The sequence below is a fragment of the Lates calcarifer genome, linkage group LG8 (assembly GCF_001640805.2).
Source record: "Lates calcarifer isolate ASB-BC8 linkage group LG8, TLL_Latcal_v3, whole genome shotgun sequence".
Lineage (NCBI taxonomy): Eukaryota > Metazoa > Chordata > Actinopteri > Centropomidae > Lates > Lates calcarifer.
In genome coordinates, this window is record NC_066840.1 from 7,594,854 (window position 1) to 7,603,697 (window position 8,844).

An 8,844-nucleotide genomic window follows, 5' to 3' on the forward strand; every position below is an offset into this window, starting at 1 on the left:
GGAGGCACCACCTATTTTTATTCCCAACCGCTAAACATCAGAGCAGGTTTAGATGACGGGCTTAAAAAACGCACCAGCAAGAATGACTTGTGTGCTGTGTCGTCCTGTTTGAGAGAAAATTTGCAGCGTGGATCAAGAGAGGGACGTGCTGGACAAATTACATGCAGGAGCACCTTAGAACAGAGACACAAATCAACACAAGGCCTAAACCAGCTTGTTTTTTATAACAGCTATAAACCTCAGAGGCCGGCTGTGATATGCTCAGCTGACTGCAATCTATTATATAAATATGCTAAAATTTTACATACATGTCAACTATCAGCCCAAATCTCTATTTTGCAGCAGTAATTTAGATTTGTATCATACGGTGAAAAATGAAAGGGGGTGAGGATGATGTGCAGTGTTATCACTTGACCAGTAGGTGGAAATACATGCATATTAAGTGGCTGAGTCAGTGCCAAAGAGCTTTTACTGCAGTGGCAGCACCAGGCTCAGGAACCTTTACAATCTAAAGGGAAACATAGAACAATTGTTATTACAAACAGTTTTAATTATGAAAAACTGGTATCGCCTTAATGATTGTCTGATATACAATTACTACTACTACAAAGAAAATGACAAGTATTGTTTCTGTTTATGTCTCCAGGTCTCATTAATCATTTGTCATGGAGCTTTTGACCACACCACTTGGTTCTCATCAATAGATTGTGTTTTCTCAGTTGCCACAGAAATGTAGCTGTAAAAAATCTTTCATGATTCTGAGCATCTCTAAGACTTTTCTTCTACATTGACTTAAAAGTTGAGCTTGACCTTAGAAAAAGCAAAACAGTTTCAGTTAAAGGTCCCCTTACTGCCTTCTTCTGACCATATCAAACAGTCCTTATAACAAGGATTTTAAACAATTTGCTCATGTTATTTTTGTTGTGTAGCTCTGGCCTGCATTTATTATTTCCTGTGATCTGTGTGTTTGTATGTGAGCAGGTGTCTGCGTTTTTCATGTTTTCATGGCATAAAGAGTATACTTGTATTTTAAATCACATCAGAAAAAAAACTACATTGGAATAAATATACTGAATATGCCTGATGTATACATCCGTATAAAGCACTTTGTTCCATCTTGTTACAGAGAACAACACAAGCATACTTGTGTAAATGGTAAGCCTGAACACAAGACCGTTGTTCAAAATGACAAAACACAACTTAATCTAATGGATTTTTGATCCATAGGACCATGCTGTAATCACGTTACATTCTGTGGACTTGATACCAGAGAAGAGCTCCTTTGTTTTTGTCTGCTCGTACATCTGCTTTGCCTAGAATGACTGTAATTTGTCCCTGAGTCACATTTGAGATGGATAAATGTCTAACAGAACAAAGATTGCCACTTGTCAGGTATAAACCAATCCCCTCTCAGGTGTAACAATCTATTATCGATTCTCTCTGATCTATAGGCTTAGTGCTTGTCCATATCTCTGTGGTGAAATCACTGAAGTCCTGAGAGGATTATGTTTAAGGTTGGGTTGCGGGTCGATTTGCTTGTGACCATTTGCACTGATGCAGTTTCTACTTCTGTAGAGAAAGGCTGTGAGATGTTATCTCTGACATGTTCATTTTCAATCGTAAGAACTCACAGGTGAGTTGGGCGGCTGCAGATGAACATGATTTTATCCTGTGCTTGCAGGATTCGGGTGTGTTATCTGTTACCATGTAGCCTGAGCACAGTATATTTAAAAACTAATCTGATAAACTGACTTGACCACCAGCTCCATCTGAATCAGCACCTAGTCAAATTATTCATAAAATTTTATGGCTGGTGTGGAAAAATTTGCACCCCCTGGTTGATTGGAATGACTGCGTTGGAGCCTGTGTATTACTCATAAATTTAGCAATAAAATATAGATCAACAAAGGGGTGGGTGGGTGGCTGTGGGGGGGCATGCCACAGAGTTATTTGCAGACCTGCAGGCATGTGTGCTGCATACTGATGTGATGAAACCCCACAGACACTGTATGAAACCTCAGATGCTACAGAGAGGTGAGAGCTCGCGCTGTGGAGATGCTGAGCACTAATTCATAAAGCCCACTGGGCCCAGCAGGATCAATACAGCATACAGATGTTTTTTTTTTTTTTTTTTTTTTTTACATCTTGGAGGTGAAAGTAAGCCTTCTGACTTTTGCTTATTTCTGGAAAGTTGACTGATGTACACTTACAACCATCAAAAGACCTGCCCACGATAAAAACTGTCAGGAAAAATAGAAAACCTGAGGCCTGAAGAATGGAGTAATTATACCATTAATACTCAAAATGACATAATAAGAATAGCGCTGGAATTTTGTCAGTTCAACAGTGCAGCGTTTGGCACTCCACGTGGTGAGACAGCAACGAGCATGGCAGGAAGACAAATTGTGATTCTGTACTCCGATTGTACTTGCAAGAAAAATCTATTTAAAAAATGTGTAATCAAATAGTGTGCGCACCACTCTGCAGTATAACTGATGGATTTCCCACGTCCACCAAATCTGGTAAACATATTAATAGATATAGTTTTTGAAAATATGGGAAGACAATCAGTCACTGGCTTGTGCATCAATAGGTCCTGATGAGCCAGGATGATTGCAGGAGCCTGGACAGGTAGCAATGATCAGAAGATGTGATTAAAGAAGAAGCAATCAAAGTTCTTATTGATATAAATGTCATGGCAGAGTAGTGTCACAGAGTCAGGCAAGAGTTAAATCATTGTAGAGCTTATTTGTTACAATAATTCTATTTTTTTTTTACTCCAGTCTGGCTGTGGGGACATTTTTCTTCTCTTTAAGCACTTTTGGCATTTTCTTTTACTGGAATGACTCCACCCATAGAAGCGACTGTGGCATACACTGACAAATTGTTGTCCCACATAAACATATACACTTATTTAAATTAAATTATGGATAACATTGTTTACTGTGGCCTTTACTGGGCTGTGACCAGGCATAAATGGTTATAATGTGCTCAATTGGATAAACAATCCCAGGGGTTCTACAGTATGTATGTGTATGTAGCAAATCAACAACGATGCTTTCTTTCCTTTTCATGTGTGGTATTTTGTTGCTCCATGTGCTGAAGTGGGAGGAGAAAGGCACCAATGGAATTGGCTTCCTGCAACTTTGATGTTCGAGATTCACCTTATTTTGGGAAGGGGGAGAATTGCATCAAAATGATTTGCTAATGTGTGTGGAGTTAAGACTCTACATCTCAAACTCAATGTGTGTATTTATGTTTGTAAATGTGTAAAAGAGCACCAAATTATCCACAAGTTGAATCGAAGACAACTGGATTTGGTTCTGGTTACTTGAGGATGTGTCACCTTTCATCCAAAAAGCTTATTCAAGTATCTACAGCCAGGTCCAGTTGGCCTTGATTCTACATGTCTTAGATAACTGTGACCTGGATGACTGAGAGTCTTCACACTCCCCAAAAGAAGTCATGTAATGTTATTGAACCATAACACCTTGTACAGGGAGGAGGATGGGGTAGATGAATGGGTCAAAAAAGTGTTGCAACTCAAACCATCAATTCTTCCTGACGACTTTGTGCCTAAACCAAACCTTAACCATGGTGATGTCACATCATAAAACATATTTATTTCTCAACAACAATAATGATGAATGATGTTGTCCTGCCAATAAAGGCATTAAGTCAGAAATCAAATAATGTGTGCTTAGATTTTGGAATATAATCCTTTATATGTGATGTTTGCTACATTTGGTCTGCCTACTCAAACCAGGTCAACAGCGCATTGCACACCATTACTGTGTTATTTTCATCACTTTAGTCGGCAGAAACACACATACATCGACCTCCCTCACATCATTATATAATTATGCATATTCTGTTTGTTTATTTGCCTTTTACATTACATTTCTTCTATCCACAATGCTAGGAACACACCGCCTACACACAGTATGAAGGCCTTGTCTTCCGGTCGATCGGCTCTCTGTAGAACCAAATGAAGATGGAGAGTGTACTGTATGTTCACATGATTATGTGTGCCAGATCCACAGTGGCTCCCTGTTTAAATCTTGAGCATCCAGCATAAGACCACACAATTTTTCTTGCTTATCTGCACATCAGACTGGTTGGTTATGACTCAGTTTATTCTTCATGGTTTTCCAGTTTATGCAGTTCTCCCGTGACATTATTGTTACACGTAGACACAATCAGATATAACTGAATATATTCTTTGTTTTGGCGTTGCATTCATCTTTTTATTAACCAGTCTTTCCCTAACCAAGTCTTTTTGTCACCTAACCCTAACCAGCGTGGACATTAAGCCATAGGACCTGCTGTTCCACACCTGCCCAGCAGCTGTCACTCTACTCATCATCTGACCCAAATGGACCTCTCTGTCTGCGTTTGCCACATTATGTTTGTTTCTGTGCGACCTCACAGTATTTTTAGAGATGCGTTTACCACATTTGTCCAGCCTTTAAAACATGCTTTTGGGTACTACGTTTGTGATCTGGGGTTACACTAAGCTTTCATCAGAGTGTGTTATACAGCTATATAGTGCTACAGCTCATGCAGTATTCAATCATTACTTCATTAATTCGAAGAACCTGGTGTATTTTCCATGTTAGAGTCATAAGACGCATTATGGCACAAAATAGTTAGAGAGAGCTGTGTCTCAAGCATAAATCGAAAGCTTTCAAGCTTTTTTAGGATAATGGAATAAGTAAAAGGTCGATGGAAAAATCATTTCTAACTATCGTGTCTTTCTGTTCTTTTTGATGTTCAAAAGAAATAAAGACACAGTGACACCATGCAGAGGGAGAGGGAGAATAAGTAACATGTTATATTAATGGAGAAACACTAACATTAACCATTAGTGTGAGATACAGGGGGTATAGACAAAATAATGTAAACAGGAAGAAGAAGAACTTTAAGGTCACTTCGTGTTGTCATGATTTTCATAATTTTGTTTTTGACAGATGCAGCTACTGTTTGGACACAAAAACAAACAATCAAACAAAAGCCAGTGCTAATTAAAGTGTTGATGCTTTGTGGTGTGTTTACATTACTTTCTGTGCACTCTTTAGAGGATAGCAACCAACTTATAACAGTACATTTGTTTACAGTAATTAGACTAAAAACATCACAAATAAGTTGATGTTTGCTGCACAACACCCATCTAAATGAAATCTATTTCTCATGCTTGTACAGTGAGGCTCACTGTCAGTACAGACTATCAACACTAAAAGCCTTTGTCACAGGAAAACACAAACCCATCTGATAAGATTCTTAACACAAATACAAGAAAAATATAAATCATCTGACACGTCATTTATAAGAGTCAAAAACAGCTCAGCCTGGGGAGGTTTTGTTAGTGATTGTGTTACAGAGTTGTTTGTTTAAATGTGCCTCACAATGTAGCTCAAGCACTGTAATGTGAGAAGGGTCACAAAATGAACCTTGGATAATTTTTTCTTTGTCAATTGTTTGAAAAAAATGCAAAATAAAAGAAGACTGAATGCCATATAGGTTTTTGTTATTGTATAGACATTTACGTAGAAAGTCAGTTTCAACAAAGTGAACTTCTTAAAATGGCTGTTGACACAAGGGTGAATTTCTTTAGAATAACATTTTGCTGAGTACATTGTGCTCACTCCAAGGTCTCTTCCCCCACTGTAGCTTGAGTGATGCCCCTTGAATGTCACTTTTGATAAAAGCATCTGATAAATGAATAAATATAAATGTAAAATTAATCACTTTGCACCCAGGCATGACTCATAGTGTCCTTGCAGCAATGAAAACAATACTGGTTAAATTTTCACTGTCCCAAAAGAGTATTTATTTATTATTAATTTATTTATTATAAATTTATTTATTTTTACCCTTTCATGCATGAATTATGAAATCCTCAGTCAGGATTTTTTTCCTAACTGTTTTTATTATTCTTTAGGCATGAAAAAAAAACAATGAATAAAATTATATATCATGTTAGAATTATAAAATAAAGAAACATTGAACCTTGCTCCAGACACCTTAGATTCTCAGCATCCTCAGCTCCACTGTCACTACTGCTGGCATTTGTTAATACTTCTTGTTCTGGTAGCCATTCATCATCACTGTCATTAGCATCATCCTCATTTGACTCAGGTGGCATTTGCTCCACTATCCTGTAGGCCTTTCTATCATATGTTGTACATGAGCTGTACAAAATATAAAAGACACTAACTGTTGCTTTCATAATGGAACTAATCTACATATAATTTTGTTTTTGTTATAAAAAATACAAGTTACATTCTAACAACATGAAGTAGTTAATTCAGAGCCAAAACAGATACTGCAGATTAAGTATCTTCAAGAACAGCTATGTCTGTACTTTAATCCACTGATGAAACAGCTGCTTATCAGTCACTCGTTCTGTGCAATATTATTTCAAACTGTGCAATACATATAGTACAATAGTATACAGTTCAATCTGTTTCTGTGTATATAATCCTGTGTATATTGTTTCTTTGTTTATATTTTTATTACATTGTCCTGTGTATACTGTTGAAACATAGTTGAAACATAGCCAGTGATGCATGATGTCCAATCTAGTGGACGGATGATTAATCCTTTTCTCCTCCAAATATGAAATCAATATTTGGAAATTTTAACAATAGTATTACTCCTTAGATGTTACTTGATGTTACCATTTTTTTTTTTTATTTTTTTTTTTTTTACCTGCATGGGTCTCCATCTACAGAAGAATTGGCAAGATATTCCTGTGCAGCTCAACATTTCTGGCCATTTTGGTTTTGAGAAATTTGTGTTACATTGACTGGCCAGGTCAATGTAAGTAGACTTACATTGACTGGTTGACAGTGTATGGCTCTAGTGTCCAATGTGGTGGCTGATGTGCAATTCTATCATCAAAACCCATGCATATACAAAAAAAGATTTTCAATTGCTGTCCACTGTAGTGACCACTATGCGTGAAAGGGTTAAGTTTGTCATAATTGTAAGTTAGTCTTGAAGAATATGAAGCTGAGAGACATTTTCTTTGCAATTTCTTAACATACCCCACTATTACATCCTGTAGCTTTTAAGAAGACATCAGCAATACACATTTTGAGAACTGAGGGGCAGCCATTTTTCACAAATCATAACTTAGCAAACATAATTGATTCTTTTAAGCCTAGCAGAGAGAACTATGCTTTCATCTTCTTAAACCATTGTTTTAAAAAGCATTACACATCAAACATCGGTCTGCTGTCAAATCTGTGTACTTTGAAAGTAAGTAGAGACACTAATATCTATGTTCTTGACCATTTCCAATGTGTATTGTGAGTCTAAGCAGGTTAAAACAGACACCAGTTAGCTGTAATCTTGCAGTTGCTACCTCTGTGATGATGTAATGAAACAGAAAGCCATACAGTTTGTTAATAGCAGTTGAAAATAATATAATTCTTCAAGAACATGTTGCACATTATTTTCTGTTCTCAACCCAGAGGCTGTTTACATCAAAGAAAAAATATTAGCTAAATGCCAGTAAATCCTAACTTTGTGAAGTGTCTGTAAGAGACTATAAAGTTGTTTCAATGATTAATTCTTACAAACTGAGTCTCTAGTAAAGCAAGATATTTGTATATCAGAGTGGTTAATTCATTAAGGAATGGGTTCACCGCATTATGTTAGTTCGTCTTGCTCGATCCCCTGGAGGAGCTGCAGAAGGAGATCATATGATTGTCCAAAGATCCTCCACAAGATCTGTGTCATCCAGCAGCCATGTGGAGGACTAAACAAGCATGTCGGGACAAACGCTATGGTCAGACTTATTTGAGAGAATAGCCTGTCAAAGCTTGTTTGGTTTTTGATTCAAACAAACACAAAGTAGTCTAACTTGAAGTGAGCAAGAGTTGCATAACTCTACAATCCAATGATATGCATGACTGGATGACAAGTTTTTCCTGACATGTGTTGATCTATTGCCTGTTCACATTGACAGAACTGCCCCGCTGGGAGTGAGTCATAATCTGATCGAGTGTTTAATCAAAATAAATTGTACATTAACAACAACTTGCATGGGAAGGCACCTATGGGGGGGATGTTATTTCTATGTGTTATGGCAGAAGAAAACAACATCAAAAACATGGCATTGTTCAAGACTGTTCTGTCATAGATTCAGGATTACATTTTATTTTTTATTCCCATCTACTTTTTTCATGTGTGAAATTTTCATGATAATTTTATCAGGTTTAATCTGAGAGGAATCTAAACAAAAAGCTTTCTCGTAGCTAATAGAGCTATGCAGCTCATACAGTGCATGTACTGTACACGTGAAGGGCTAAACACTCTCTGGATAGAATGAGACAAATCAAAAGAAAGAAACACAACTCCATGCTAACATTCATAGCCTGGGGAGATGTATAAATAAGGACACCAGTGGGAAGCACCCAAAAACATAGAAACACTGTAAGAATGTATCATGACACAGAACCCAGCTCATCTCACTTTGACCTTTCCCACTCTGTTTATCACATGTCTTAAGCCTCTGAAGACAGTAATTCCTATTGTCTTTCCTAGCGTTAAATATAAACTAAACACTGACCAGAGCATGCAATTAACATTAGCAAAAGCCCCAAGCATATATTGAGATGTTTGTCTTATCTTGACAAAAAATCATATGACATCTGAGCCATGTGATACTATTAACTGTGAACCAGACAGGGCAGGCTACTGTTTCATTTTTGTTGCTTCGTGTTTTTTCGCTAGATTTGTGCTCAGCTGTGACAACAACAGGCACTTTTAGACCGGCTCTGCTGAGCGTACAGCAAAGGCAGATGTACAGGTGGTTGAAAATTTAAAGGAAAAAAC